Below are 15235 nucleotides of genomic sequence, written 5' to 3'. Positions count from 1 at the left end.
ATAAAAGTTAGTTGTCAAAGCCAAATTTTAACATCGTAAATGCATTTTCATATTATTTATATTTCTGTGCAAAGTTTTTTAATTTCTTCTCGAACGTGGTTGTCATTGCCCCAGATTCTATTTGCCTCATTGTTGTACTGAGTGTATGTGTGTCATTGCTTCTGTCATACTGCTGACCCTAGTCGGTCACTCCTACAGATGAGAGACTACCTCCACTGGTCTCTCTTGAGCTCTCACCTGGCTAAAATTCGCCGCATTGCTAACCCACAGGGAAGCCACAATCCAAGTTCGTGTATTGCGTCCTCTGCTGTTCTCATCCTACGGTTGGCAACGTCCACCGGTCGGAGATGCGATTTGCACGGATTACGCGATGCATAAAATAAAATACTAGTGCCGAGCTACTCTCATCCGCGGCCCAATTACGCGCAACTTGCGATGATCCGTGGAAGTTGTAGGGTCTACGAAATACCCCTGATTACGGACACAGGCCCGTGCGGCTCCACGAGCGTGGGCCCGCATATAATAGTGAAATGGCGGATAACCTTGAGGACAATAGGATCCGCGATCCTGGTTCCCCCATATCACGGCGGATAAGAGGCGTTAAAATGAACGTTTGAGTTATTGAAAATAAAATGTTATATTTGCACGTTGATTATATGTTTTGCTCATATTTATCTTGAGCCCAAAGTTTAACGCCTTCTTTTCAAAGTTCTTCAATCGTTTCCCCGTCGCTGATATCCATTGGTTGTCATGACAATTGTCTCCGCGCACACGTTCATCGGAACGTGACAGCTATATCGAATTCTCCAGGGAAATCAACTGGGTGCGGCTCACGGTCCACGCACGAATCAATGATTTACCATTAGGGAAAATCACATGCAAATGTTATCTCAGCGGTAAGGAAACGAACAAGGACAGAACAAATGAGACAGAGAGTACTGACGAGATAACGTACATAAATAACGCAATCATTACTCTGACGCGTGGGAATGCAGCGGAGTTGCTGGGTATGAATATGGTCGCCAAGCTTCGTGTGCAGCAGCAGCATCAGCAGCACAGGGTGCCGACCCCCTCATGCCTCTGTGCCCATGTCGGGCACACCACCAGCGTCTAGCTGCGTTAACTAAGGGAGTGCCACATCCCAGTCCCTTTATCAGTGAGCACACTTGATGACGGACATTCTGGCCAGGAATGGAACATGTGACATTGGGGTTGGTAAATAGAATCGCCACCTCGGCCACAAATCAGACCCAGTCATGTTTTTCGGTCAACCTAGGTCCTATTATCGAAACTGCAATTTACTGTAATTAATGCAATGCAATTCAGGTACCACACGTCGGTACAAATCAATTTATGTCACACAAACCCAGACGCCAATTTATCCTTATGGCGGTACCCCAGGGTACCAAATAATACAAAATGGCCGAGGCAATTAAATATTTTATTTCAGGGACACTATTTTTTCCAGGGGTGTACTTAACTCTACGACTGGGATACCAATCAATCCGAAATCAGTGCTACTCCGCAATGTCGAAACGCAGCGAGGACAATTTCGCTGAAACCCTGAATGCTCGTACGCACCGTAGTGCATCGTGTGCAGCTCGTCGAGATGAGTCGATTGCCGCATCGCTGACCATCAACAGAATAAAAGTTACTGCATCACAGACATTATGCGAGAGCCGGGGAACTATGGTACCCCGGAGTACTGCCGTAAGGCTCAATTCCCAAACTGCCTGGGTCACACCCGGACAGGTGTTGACCCTGTTGGTGAGCAGAGAGCGTGACTGACGTCCGTCCCACTGCTGCCGATCGCTCCGACTTGCCTCAACACCTCGGTTTGTTTGCAGACGTCACGTTCGCATTGCAGCACTCATCCTCTTGTCTGTGACTCTCTTATCTGCAACATCTTGTTATCCGTGGTGGCTAGCAAAGTCCTGTTATCTGCTGATCTAGAGGGATTTTGCAGATAACATGGGTGAGGGATGATAAAAAGGGTTTACAAATAACTTTCATGAAGTTTTCAGGCTGTGGCAAGGAGTCCAAACATAGACTTTCAAAAATTTTTACAACTGCACATTTCCTTAGACACTGATGGACTCCCAAGTGTATGGGAATCGTGGAGCAAGGGACCGACAAGAAGCAGGTAGTCACGGCCATTCTTTTTTTGGTGCAAGCCATAGTTATCTGCGACCCATCCTCCCATACAATCATCGGAGGAAATCTACTCGGCTTTGTTTTCATTAGAAGTGCATCACAGCTCGGGGGAGCTCTGCTTCCGTGTGCGCTCTTGAGGCAGGGCATCTCATGGAGCAGGAGGAGGTAAATGGATCCTCGCGGGCCTGCAAAACGGGATGCAACCAGGTGTGAGGAAACCACAGGCAGAGTCGCCGCGTTGGACATGGGGTGGCTCATTTCTTTAGAACCACTTTTTGGCGTGTTTGGTTTGTCGTCCTTCCCCCGCACCTTCGATTAGCGCGGTTGGCTACGCACGGTGCGAAAGAAGTTCAACATACATACATGGTTGTGGTGATGGTGGTGATGACGTTGATGGTGGTGATGTTGAGGAGGTACCTGCAAAATGAGGAAGTGGGGGATGTTCACGTTTGGAATACTCTTCCGACATTAGAAACCCAATGGAGCTATGTACTTATAAATCATCTAGATTGAAAACTCATTTATTTAGAACTGCTTTTTGTGTTTAGTTTGTTATCCTGCCCCTGCACCTCCGATTAGCACGGTTGGCTACGTATGGTAGCGCGAAAGGTCAACATACAAAGCATTGGAAGAAGCAATCAGACGGCAGGCAACAGCGACGCACTGCCGAGGGTCTTCTCATCGCTGTCCACCTGGACGAGAGAAAGCGTACACCACACTCTTATTGCTGCTTCTAATGCATGGTGGTTGTTTTTTTTATAAATCCTGAAAACGGGAAGAAATGCTGCCAACGGGAGTATCGAGTGCATAATATCTATAAAGGTTTTTGCGGGTGAGATCGCATGAATGTAAGTGCGTCATTATGTACGTGATCTAACCCCAATAAAAAACTTTATTATGGAAAATACTGGTCGCGAAAGTCTACGTGTTAAATGGAGTATCGAGTGGAATCCTGTCAGCAGTCAGCTTCCCACACCGGATATGCATTCGTCGAGCATTACCGGGCATTCCTTTCACAGCGTCCCACAACTCGGCCGTTCGTAATTCCGACAGGCTGCAGGAACAACGGTCAGAGGTTGACTTGCGACCCACAGCCACGACACATGCGAACAATGGGCTTCATCAGTGGCACCGCGCTCTTTGGGACGGTTCCAAATACAGACGTATGTCGGTCACGTGACGTCGAAATACACCTGGGGGCGGCAGCAGCAGCAGGGAATCGAACCTTCAGCTCGTGGCCGAGTCGGCTGGCTCGGGGTGGGCCAGGATTCGTGCGCCGCCGCAGGCGCACGGTAGTGCTTCAACTTCCACGACCTCTACGCGGCCAAAACAAACAGAGAGCGATACGGCGGTGACGGCAGAGGAGGGCGGAGGATGGCGGGTGGAGCGCTGTGAGCGAGCGGGAGCGGAACAATCGTCGGTTCCTGTATGCGAGGGTGCGCGCACGACGAGAACGCGCAGAGAAGTTTGCGAGCTCCAAGTGCTGAAGACAAGAAATCCTGTGTTCGCACGCCGAGGCCAAACTCAACTTTGTTTGCCTTTGCCGAGCATCACGCGGCTGAATGTGATGCCAGAAGAGGGAGCGTTTGCTTACAGTGAGCAAGAAAGCCCCTAAAACGAGCGAGCGAAATGGCCAAGTGGCACAGCTCGGGAAGCTCATAAACACCCCGAGCCACCACCACCAGCGAGACAATGCTGGGCTCGAACCAGGCTCATCGCGTGGCTCATGGAGGGTGGGAGGGGGCGGCGACGTGTTCCAGCGTGAGCGTGTTCGACGCTTGTTACAGAGGTTCGCCTTTCAAATCCGGCGGGCCGCACCCGGTCAAATCTACGGTGTGCACATTAACGGGAAAATACTACGCTCCGTCCGCTTCATAATGATGGACGTTAAAAATCACCCTGCCATTGTGTGCCACCGTCAAAGTGCAAATTTGCCACATTTGTTGATTTACCTGCAAAATACTCGATTGAGATTATGCAGAGCCATCACCGCCACCTCCGCCCCCCCCCCCACAGATGCTCCTCCTGTGAAACCAAACTACTTTCATGTGATCGGCTAAACATGCTTTAGTGACTTTTCGTCGAAGAGAGCAAAAAAATAATTGTACAAAACGAGACAGAATGGGAAACGCGACATGAAGCAAATCACTTCTTGAATTTAACTACAATGCCACGTCGCGGCGATGCACCAAGTGGCGCGCGAGGGGGGCCCTCCGTACATCACGAGTGGCTGGCAGGCCGCAGAGTACAACGCACCACAGTTGCCGGGCGAGGTTTTAGAAAAGGGCGCCGCCACCGTCAGGCTCCCAAAGTAAATTTCCAAAATTCGTAACCGAGCGCCGTCGTTTCGTTTGTTTTTATTTGAGCGAAGCACTCAAATATTCTCAAGTACAATGCAGGCTTCCTCAAATGTCTGTGTGCCCCCAAGCATTTCCTCAAATGTCTGTAAAATCAACATGCTTCCTCAGTTTTCTGCCAGTAACACACGCCTCTTTGGGTGTCTGTATGTTCCACGCAAGTTCCTCAGATTCCGGGAAGCCCCATGTGCACCCACAGATTTCTGTTCCACACAATTTCTGAGATTCTCGGAATCCCAAGAGTGAATTCTCAGATTTCCGTGAGCTACTTGTAACGAGGATCATGCACTCGCCCAATTCTATTTCTAAAAACCCCCCTGGAGCTTCCTCAGATTGCTGTGAATGTCATGTGCTTCCTCGGCTTTCTGCAGGCTATTGAGTGGTTCTTCATGTGTCAGTAATTGAAACACACTTCCTCAGCATTCTGAAAGTCCTGCGTGATTCTTGGGTGCACTGTAAACTCCACGTGCTTCTTCAGATTTCTGAAGGTGCCACATGACTCTTTGGGTCTGTGTACATCGCACATGCATCACTGTCTCAGACTGCTGTGAGTACTGCACACCTCTTCACATTTATGGAAGTCCCATATGCTCCATGGGAGTTTTTGGAAATTCAAGAGCTTCCATATGTTTTTGTCAGGATCCATGTGCTTCCTCAGATTTCTACCAACCGCAAAACACTTTCTGAAATGTAAGCAAACCACGACCACCCTCTCAGACTGCTGTTATTGCCGCACCACAACTCTGGATTTATACACGTTCCGTCGCCCTGCTTCCTCAGATCTCTACGAGGTCACAATAACGTACTTCCATGGGTTTTTCTGAGCCCCAGAGCGCTGGCAAGGCGTTTCTGAATCACAACAGAGCCGCTGGCAGCACAAGGCTGTGAAATACTGATGATCCTTAACAAGGGCGAAACCAAATAACAACACCGCTGTAGTGCTGGAGTTAAACAGTGCACCTTCAAAGAATGCAGTGTGGTTACATCCCCACAGTTACTGCAACACTAACACGAAGTAATTTTGCTTCAACGTAGTTTAGTGCCGTGCAGCAGGTATCCACTGGAATATCTAATGAGACACGAAACACTCACTGGACTGATTCGCGACAGGGTGTCCTACGGCCTGCCACAAACACCGAATCTGTACAGCTCCCCAGACAGAGAGAGGGTAAGAGGGAAAAAAACACAAAACTACCAACACCACCCCCTCACAGCGCCTTCCACATGCGTCCCCCACTAACACTGCACCCTCACAGCGACTTCCCGATGCGCCCCACACTAACACTGGACCCTCACAGCACCTTCCCGATGTGCCCCCCACTAACACAGCACCTTCCCGATGCGCCCCCCCACTAACACAGCACCCTCACAGCACCTTCCACACGTGTTGTACAGAAACTGACCCCCGACGTAATGTGGAATTTCCACCACCGACTCTGGGCTGCCAATCTGGAGTACTGAACATCCATCGGAGCAGAAACACTTTTAACTTTCAACCATAGACAGAGAGACAGACCGGTCTGTGATGGGATTAAACAGAAGGATTGGGTTCTGATGGGAATAGACAGAAAGATCGGTCTCTTGATGGGAATAGACAGTCAGACTGGTCCCTGATGGGAAGAGTCAGACTGGTCCCTGATGGGAAGAGACAGACAGACTGGTCCCTGATGGGAAGAGACAGTCAGACTGGTCCCTGATGGGAAGAGTCAGACTGGTCCCTGATGGGAAGAGACAGTCAGACTGGGCCCTGATGGGAAGAGACAGTCAGACTGGTCCCTGATGGGAAGAGACAGACAGACTGGTCCCTGATGGGAAGAGACAGAGAGACTGGTCCCTGATGGGAAGAGTCAGACAGACTGGTCCCTGAAGGGAAGAGTCAGTCAGACTGGTCCCTGATGGGATCTTGAGAGATTACTCCAACTTCTTGGAGAGTCCACAGTGACTGTCCTGCGGAGTAGACCAGGTGTCAATTGTAATTACAATTTCAGCAGCAGCATCATCATTATGTAGAATTGCATTCACGAATACAATGCAAATACAATTAACTACGATTTACAGAACTACGACGCTAATTGCTCTGGAGTCCCCTGACCATGTCTCTCTTGAATTTAGAGTTTCCGCCACTGCTCACAGATGTGAATCCTGACGGTGAGCACGGTTTTCCGAGCTCCACGAGTGGGAGACGCTGCGAAGGAGCTTCATTCTGAAACCGCACGTACGGTACGGAGGCCACGGTGGACCCCTAACGTTTCGATCCTTTGGGCCTGTGCTTGGCAACTTTTTAAATTAAAAAAAACACACACAATACACGTGATGATGACGATAATGATAATAGTAATGTCAACTTTCGACGTGCCGCAGAGCATACACTCACTCTTCGAAGAAAGATAACGACTGGGAGGAGCGAGGAACCAGACAAGTGGGAAAGGGAGCCGGTTAACCAGTGAGCCGGTGGGCCAGCACCTAATTCTCCCTGTCACAAGATCTGCAGTCCTCAATATATGAAGGCATTATGAGTCTTTACATGTGGGGGGAGAACTGGAGCTCTCGGAGAAAACCTGCATGCTCAAGGGGACAACACTCTATCCCAAACAGATGAAACAGGTGGCGTCCACATTTTTTTGCTGTGCCGCCTGCTCCTTGGCAAGTCAGGGTATGGAACCTCCTCGATGCCAACGGGAAGGGAGTTTCGCAACATCCGCGATCCACCAAGCCTCGCTGCTGCCTCCACAGTGCTGGATTAGAGGCCACGGGCATAGTCATCACAGCCTGGTGCTGCCAAGGAGCTCTGCAAGTCAAGGTAAGGACCCCAACAACTCCCAACTTTAGGTAAGATTTTTGTTGATAAAAACCACTGCACGCATGGGCCAATGGTGGCATATTTTCAGAGCCGCTCGCGGGGCACTGACACGGTGTATACAGCGGTGTTATCGTAAACAAACACAACACGCCACCGACAGCGCGATCAGGTCCAAAGTTCTCATAAGTCAAACATCGAATTCTTCCGCGCTGCAGAGTTATGTATTTAGTGAATGCCCGCAATTAAATTATAGACGCTACTCTGAAGTGAATTTGTTGACAAATCAAAAATAACCTCACACACACTCTACCCCTGAGCATACGTGCCCAGAGTGTGATTGTTTAACCATGGCGGGATGCCAGCCGTGACGCAGTGAATTCCACACTCCTCGTCTGACAGACAAGGTGGAGCCTGTGTGGGACAGTACAGCAAGTAGACTTTTTCTGTACCATCTGTACAGTGGAGTTCGAATGTTCTTCCTTCCTGACAAAATGTGACGCTGGTAGCCATACAGAGTGAGAAACTGGCGGTAATCATCCAAAAGAGTAAAAGAGTTGAGAAGTGCCACCTTTACTGGGCTCATCACGTAAAAGACAACATATTAATTCATTACAGTCAATGACAATTCACAAGAACGTCAGAGGAATAGCTAAACGCCCCGCAGCAGCTTGGTCGCACAATCATCACGAGACGACGGCGTACGTTCTTGCTGCATGACTGACGGGACGGCCCAATCCTCGCGTGGAATCACAACCCCAGGAAGCCCCCAAACCCGTTCAATAATAACGAGGACTCGAAGCACAGCGGAGACACGCCGAGGTCAGAGGTGGCGTCACGCGGCTCATAGAGCGATGCCAACGGGGTGGCAGAACCAGGCGGTGCGGCACCGGACACCGGTCGGGGAGACGCCGGAGTTTATTTTATTAAATGGTTGCAGCTTTTGTAAAAAAAAATCATCCACATTCTCCCTCCAACCGCACGCCTACTCAAACGTAAGCAACATAATCCTAGACCATCACAACCCACAATCGTATCCTTCATCGACCTACAAACACGACGGCGCGGCCAACATTCGTACAAAAAAAATGGCAAAAATGTTGCTGTTTTTGGCGCGTTTAACAAAGGCGGCCATTTTAACTTGTGCAGAAGAAGCAAGGAGCCATGGCGGTTGCACGAGGACACCCCGGGGTACGGTTGGGCACCGCGGATGTCACCGCTGGCATCGTGGATGTCACCGCGGATGTCCCTGCGCGGTGGCGGCAGCGGCGGCGCGTGCCACAGGGGCAGGCTCACCGGCACACCTCCTCTCTCACGCCGCACGGGGCTACTACCGTAGCCTCGGCCTGATTGCCCGACTCGTGGGATTTCACGAGAGTTACGAGTTATAGGTTCACATCCCAGGTCGTCAGGGTCACCTCGGATCATCATCGTCATCATCATCCATCTGAGAATCAGTAAATCGACTGAAACTTCGTGTTAGGGAACAATGCTCATCCTATGGATAGATATACTGGCCCTGGCATAAGGATGTGATTTCCCACTGCTGGGTGAGGCCTTCCAAAGCTGGTGAATAAAACTGAACTAAACTATTTTTTATTTCACCAGGTAAGGCCAATTAGCTATATAGCTATTTTTCAGAAGTGACCTAGCTATCGCAAATGATAACTCCAGATTAAGTGGCTGATCAAGTGGAAATTTATAGCAGAAAAATACCATGAACGCATGTCGATTCTAAATGTGGAGGGAAAACCAGGAGGATCCAGAGAAAAAGCCACATGACCCCGGGGAGAGAGAGACGCAAACTCCAAATATACAGTAGGCGTCCGGGTCGGGATCGAACCCATGACCTGCTGCATACCAGGCGAGGTAGTTGACATCTCCTAGCCACCACGGCGCCCAAATGCCACCCCCAATGCCTGAATAAAAGTGACACAACCTCCACTTTGCTGTGAGCGCAGGGTACAAACACAGCAGGAGCACCACCACCCCCACGCATCCCCCTCCATTCGGCCTCAAAGGGCAGCTGCGGTGTCAGCGAGCTCCGCACCCTGCTGTCAATCAGGCATCGCAGGTTCCAATCCCAGTCGAGGGCCGACTCCTACGCTACCTGACCTTCAGGGGGTTCAAAAAGCCAAGGTGGTTCTACTACTTTGTGCGAGGTGAACAAGTGGGGGGCGGGGGGCGCCGTGTGAAGACTGGTACCTGCCATGGTAATGTGGAGTGTCCCCCATCTCCGAGTCGGGGCAGACAGGGAAGAGGAGACACTGATTTGGTGTCAACGCACATCACTGTGTACTCGGTTAAGGCTGAGTGAACCTAAGTGGGATCCAAGTCACGTTCCGGCACCGATGGCCACTCCTCAATGTGCGATGGGTGACATTGTAGTGCTGAAGCTTCACGAGCGTGCGACGACACACAATGACAAAGATCCCCCGTATAGCCTTTAACAGACTGTTTGGGACAAGTCCTGTTAGCGAGGGGGAGGGTGGCCAACCCTACGCCCAGCTTGCCTTTGTCTCCCAAGTGGCGATGTTTACACACCGCACCAGATACTCATTTGAGGCTAAGTCAACCTAAGGGAGGTCCACGACCGGTTTAGATAATCGTCACTGGTGTTGAACGTGTGTGGGAATCGAACTCGGATAGCCGGGTTCGTACTGCAGCGCGCTAACCACTACGCGACTGCCCCCCACACAAACAAACATACACAGGGGTACACACACACAGACACACACAGGGGTACACACAGGCACACACAGGGGTACACACACAGGGGTACACACAGACACACACACAGGGGTAGACACAGACACACACATCCAGGGGTACACACAGACACACACACACAGGGGTACGCACAGACACACACAGGCATGCACACAGACACACACACAGGGGTACACACACAGACGTACACACAAATACACACAGGCGTACACACAGACAGACACACACACAGGGATACACACAGACACACACACAGGGGTACACAGACACACACATCCAGGGGTACACACAGGGGTACAACAACAACAACAACCGCCATTCGCCACTAAGTGGCGGTGACGTCACCACGACGCTTGTGCCAGGCCATGTGCACCCTGAGGCCACGTGAAGTGTCGAACGCCCGCTGGCAGGAGGTCACGGGGCAGACCCAGGTGCCACGGGTCGACTGACCGAGATGACCGAGATGACTGGCTGATGCACCACCTGTGCCCCCTACTGTGCCAACTTGCTGTGCTTTAGCCACCCGGCGCTCCGCTCGTTGTTGTGAGCGTCGCTCCTCCGCCCTCCGTTGTTGTTGGAGGGCGACTGCCTCCAACTGCCCAGTAGCGTCCTTCACGAGCCTCCTCCACTGAGGCCGATCTTGACACCGCTGGTACCAGTCATCGGCAAGTCCACTCAGCTCCACGTCCTCCTGTACCACATCACTCCATCTCTTCTCTAGCCCGTGCCGCGCCCGTTTAGCCCCCTCGATCCGGCCGAACAAAAGCTGTTTAGGCATGCGGTGGCTGGGCATGCGGGCTACATGACCCAGCCAACGCAGCCTTGCCTGCCGGAGGAGCTCACTGATGGGACTTTGCCCAGATCTTTCAAGGACTTGTGAGCTCCTCACACAATCCAGCCTGGTTAAACCCAGGATGGATCGTAGGCAGGCCAGCCTAAATGTTTCCAACCGGCGAAGATGCTCCACTAGGGGGGTCCACGTTTCGCAAGCGTAGAGAAGGGAGGGAATGACCGTGGCCGAGAAGACCTGAAGCTTCGTGCGGAGCGACAGACCAGGTAGCTTCCACACAGCGTTACGCAACCGATGAAAAGATATTGCCGCTCGACTGATTCGGAGTGAGACCTCTGCTGATAAACTGGAGCCGGTCATAAGCACACTGCCCAGGTATGGGAAACTCTCCACTCTCTCCACAACTGCCCCATCACCGATTGGTAGTTGTGGGGGTGGAGTGCCCGATGGTACAAAATACCCAGGCAGGTGCTTAGTTTTGGTGGGGCTGATGGTAAGGCCCCACCTCTTAGTGGCACGCTCCAGTCTCAGCAGCAGCGTCTCCAACTCCTCTTCTGAATGAGCAGCTATTACCAAATCATCGGCATACATAACGTGGTTGACCAATAGGGAGCCATCCCTTGATCGCACCCGGGCGTCGATCAGCCTCCCATTATATCTGTACCAAATGGTAATTCCCCCGGTACAGCTATTGAAGGCTTCACGAACTACGCAGTCGAAATAGATGTTAAATAATGTGGGAGCCAGAGGACATCCCTGTCGCACCCCACACAGGGGTACACACACACAGACACACACAGGGGTACACACAGACACACACAGGGGTAGACACACAGGGGTACACACAGACACACACACAGGGGTAGACACAGACACACACATCCAGGGGTACACACAGACACACACACAAAGGGGTACGCACAGACACACAGGGGTATACACAGACACGCACACAGGGGTACACAGACACACACATCCAGGGGTAGACACAGACACACACACAGGGGTACACACAGACACACACAGGGGTACACACAGACAGACACACACATAGGGATACACATAGACACACACACAGGGGTACACAGACACACACATCCAGGGGTACACACAGACACACACACAGGGGTACACACAGACACACACACAGGGGTACACACAGACACACACACAGGGGTAGACACAGACACACACATCCAGGGGTACACACAGACACACACACACACACAGGGGTATGCACAGACACACACACAGGGGTACACCCAGACACACACACAGGGGTACACACAAATACACACAGGCGTACACACAGACACACACACAGGGATACACACAAACACACACACATGGATACACACAGACACACACACACAGGGATACACACAGACACACACACAGTAGTACACACAAACAAAGATCCCCCGTATAGCCTTTAACAGACTGTTTGGGACAAGTCCTGTTAGCGAGGGGGAGGGTGGCCAACACTCCGCCCAGCTTGCCTTTGTCTCCCAAGTGGCGATGTTTACACACCGCACCAGGTACTCATTTGAGGCTAAGTCACCCTAGGGGAGGTCCAGGACCGGTTTAGATAATCGTCACTGGTGTTGGACGTGTGTGGGAATCGAACTCGGATAGCCGGGTTCGTACTGCAGCGCGCTAACCACTACGCGACTGCCCCCCACACAAACAAACACACACAGGGGTACACACACACAGACACACACAGGGGTACACACAGACACACACAGGGGTACACACACAGGGGTACACACAGACACACACACAGGGGTAGACACACACACACAGGGGTACACACAGACACACACAGGGGTACGCACAGACACACACTGGGGTATACACAGACACACACTGGGGTATACACAGACACACACACAGGGATACACAGACACACACACAGGCATACACACAGACACACACACAGGGGTACACACACAGGCGTACACACAAATACACACAGGCGTACACAGACACAGACACACACAGGGGTACACACAGACACACACACAGGGGTAGACACAGACACACACATCCAGGGGTACACACAGACACACACACACATACACAGGGGTACGCACAGACACACACACAGGGGTACACACAGACACACACACAGGGGTACACACACAGACAAACACACAGGGGTACACACAAATACACACAGGCGTACACACAGACACACACACAGACACACACACAGACACACACACAGGGGTACCCACAGACACATACACAGGGGTACACACACACAGACACACACACAGGGGTACACACAAATACACACAGGCATACACACAGACACACACACACAGGGATACACACAAATACACACAGGGGTACACACAGACACACACACACAGGGGTACACACAAATACACACAGGCGTACACACAGACACACACATCCAGGGGTACACACAGACACACACACAGGGGTACACACAGACACACATCCAGGGGTACACACAGACACACATCCAGGGGTACACACAGACACACATCCAGGGGTACACACAGACACACACACAGGGGTACACACAAATACACACAGGCGTACACACAGACACACACATCCAGGGGTACACACAGACACACACACAGGGGTACACACAGACACACATCCAGGGGTACACACAGACACACATCCAGGGGTACACACAGACACACATCCAGGGGTACACACAGACACACACACAGGGGCACACACACACACAGGGGTATACACAGACACACACACAGGGGTATACACAGACACACAGAGGGATACACACAGACACACACACATGGATACACACAGACACACATACACAGGGATACACACAGACACAAACACACATTAGTACACACAAACAAAGACCCCCCGTATAGCCATAACAAACTTTTGGGGCAAGTGATGTTAGCAAGCACCTATGAAGGACGGCACTGTGTCACACGAGGGGGTGAGTGGCCAGCACCACGCCCGGCCGCCTTTGTCTCCCTAGCGGCGATGTCTACACACCGTACCAGGTACTCATTTGAGGCTGAGTCGACCTAGGGGAGGCCCACGGCCGGATGAGATAATCGTCACTGGTTATTGGCCGTGAACGGGAATCGAACTCGGGCGGCCGGGTCCGTAGCGCAGCGCTCCACCCAGACAGAGCACGGTGCAGCAGCAGCACTCCCAGCCTCTGGTGACACAAGACACAGCGAAGTTTCCCCCCGGCAGGCGACGGAGACGCAAGAAAAATGCTCTAATAAAATGCAACTAAACTTTTAAAAGGGCAGCCTTTCGAACGAGGGTGACGGAATTTTAAAGTACAAATTACACAATACAAGCAGTGTGTGCTCTTGTACGTGCACGAGTGTGCTCTTGTAGATACAGTACACACTTGTACTCTGCAGTGTGTACAGACACTTGTACAGACATATTCTTGGGTCTTTCGGTAAAGTCACGTAGATAGGTTCAAAGAAAATAACAGACACTTGTACACACACGCGCACTTCGACTGTACACACGCGCGCTTGTACTGTTGGGGCAAGTGTTGTGAACGGCCACTAGTGTGCACCTTCACTGTAGATTACACACCATGCACACACACCATGCACACACACCATGCACACACACCATGCACACACACCATGCACACACACCATGCACACACACCATGCACACACACCATGCACACACACCATGCACACACACCATGCACACACACCATGCACACAGGTGTAAACTCACTGTAGAGTACACACGTGCACACAGATGCGGGTGCAGTATATGAACTATGCTGTACATTACTTATGCTGTACGCGTACACACTCGAACACGTGTACACGTCTAAACACAGATTGCGCCGTGTGCTGCACACACATACACGCGTGTACACGCGGCAGTTACAGACGGACACGTGTGTGTGACACGCGCACACACACACACGGACAGCCATACTTACACACTCTCTCACTGCTTTGCCAACTCACTCGAATACTGTCTCTCTCGCTCTGTCGCACCTCCGCGAAATCCGCACCGCTCGCTCCGGGTCATGAGTTCGAGTCCCAGGTTCGGGGTCGATGAACGAGAGAGGGAGAGACGACGACGAGGAGGAAGAGGTGAGAGGAAGAGAGGCGGAGGCGAAACTCCGCCTTCTCGACCCCCAAACCCTGACGCAAGGACCGGACCACCGTGTCAACACAGAGGATTTCTCTCCAGGCTTGATGGGTTAGGTGGTGTCAGCACAGAGGATTTCCCACCAGGCTTGATGGGTTACGTGGTATCAGCACAGAGGATTTCCCTCCAGGCTTGATGGGTTAGGTGGTGTCAGCACAGAGGGTCTACCTCCAGGCTTGATGGGTTAGGTGGTGTCAGCACAGAGGATTTCCCACCAGGCTTGATGGGTTACGTGGTATCAGC

The 15235-nt window shown here is 51.6% G+C and overlaps 1 protein-coding gene across 1 annotated transcript in view; it reads right to left on the bottom strand.

The window, feature by feature from the left end:
- LOC144723750 (uncharacterized) overlaps positions 1-15007 on the bottom strand; it is a 241233-nt gene extending 226226 nt beyond the window's left edge. The window contains exon 1 of the mRNA XM_078602681.1: positions 14806-15007. The gene's annotated coding sequence lies outside the window, so the exon portion shown is untranslated. The remainder of the gene's footprint in view (positions 1-14805) is intronic.
- Positions 15008-15235: the final 228 nt, after the last annotated feature.

The sequence above is a fragment of the Lampetra planeri genome, chromosome 18 (genome assembly GCF_965212315.1).
Source record: "Lampetra planeri chromosome 18, kcLamPlan1.2.h2, whole genome shotgun sequence".
Taxonomy (NCBI): domain Eukaryota; kingdom Metazoa; phylum Chordata; class Hyperoartia; order Petromyzontiformes; family Petromyzontidae; genus Lampetra; species Lampetra planeri.
This window is presented reverse-complemented; position numbering and strand designations above follow the sequence as displayed.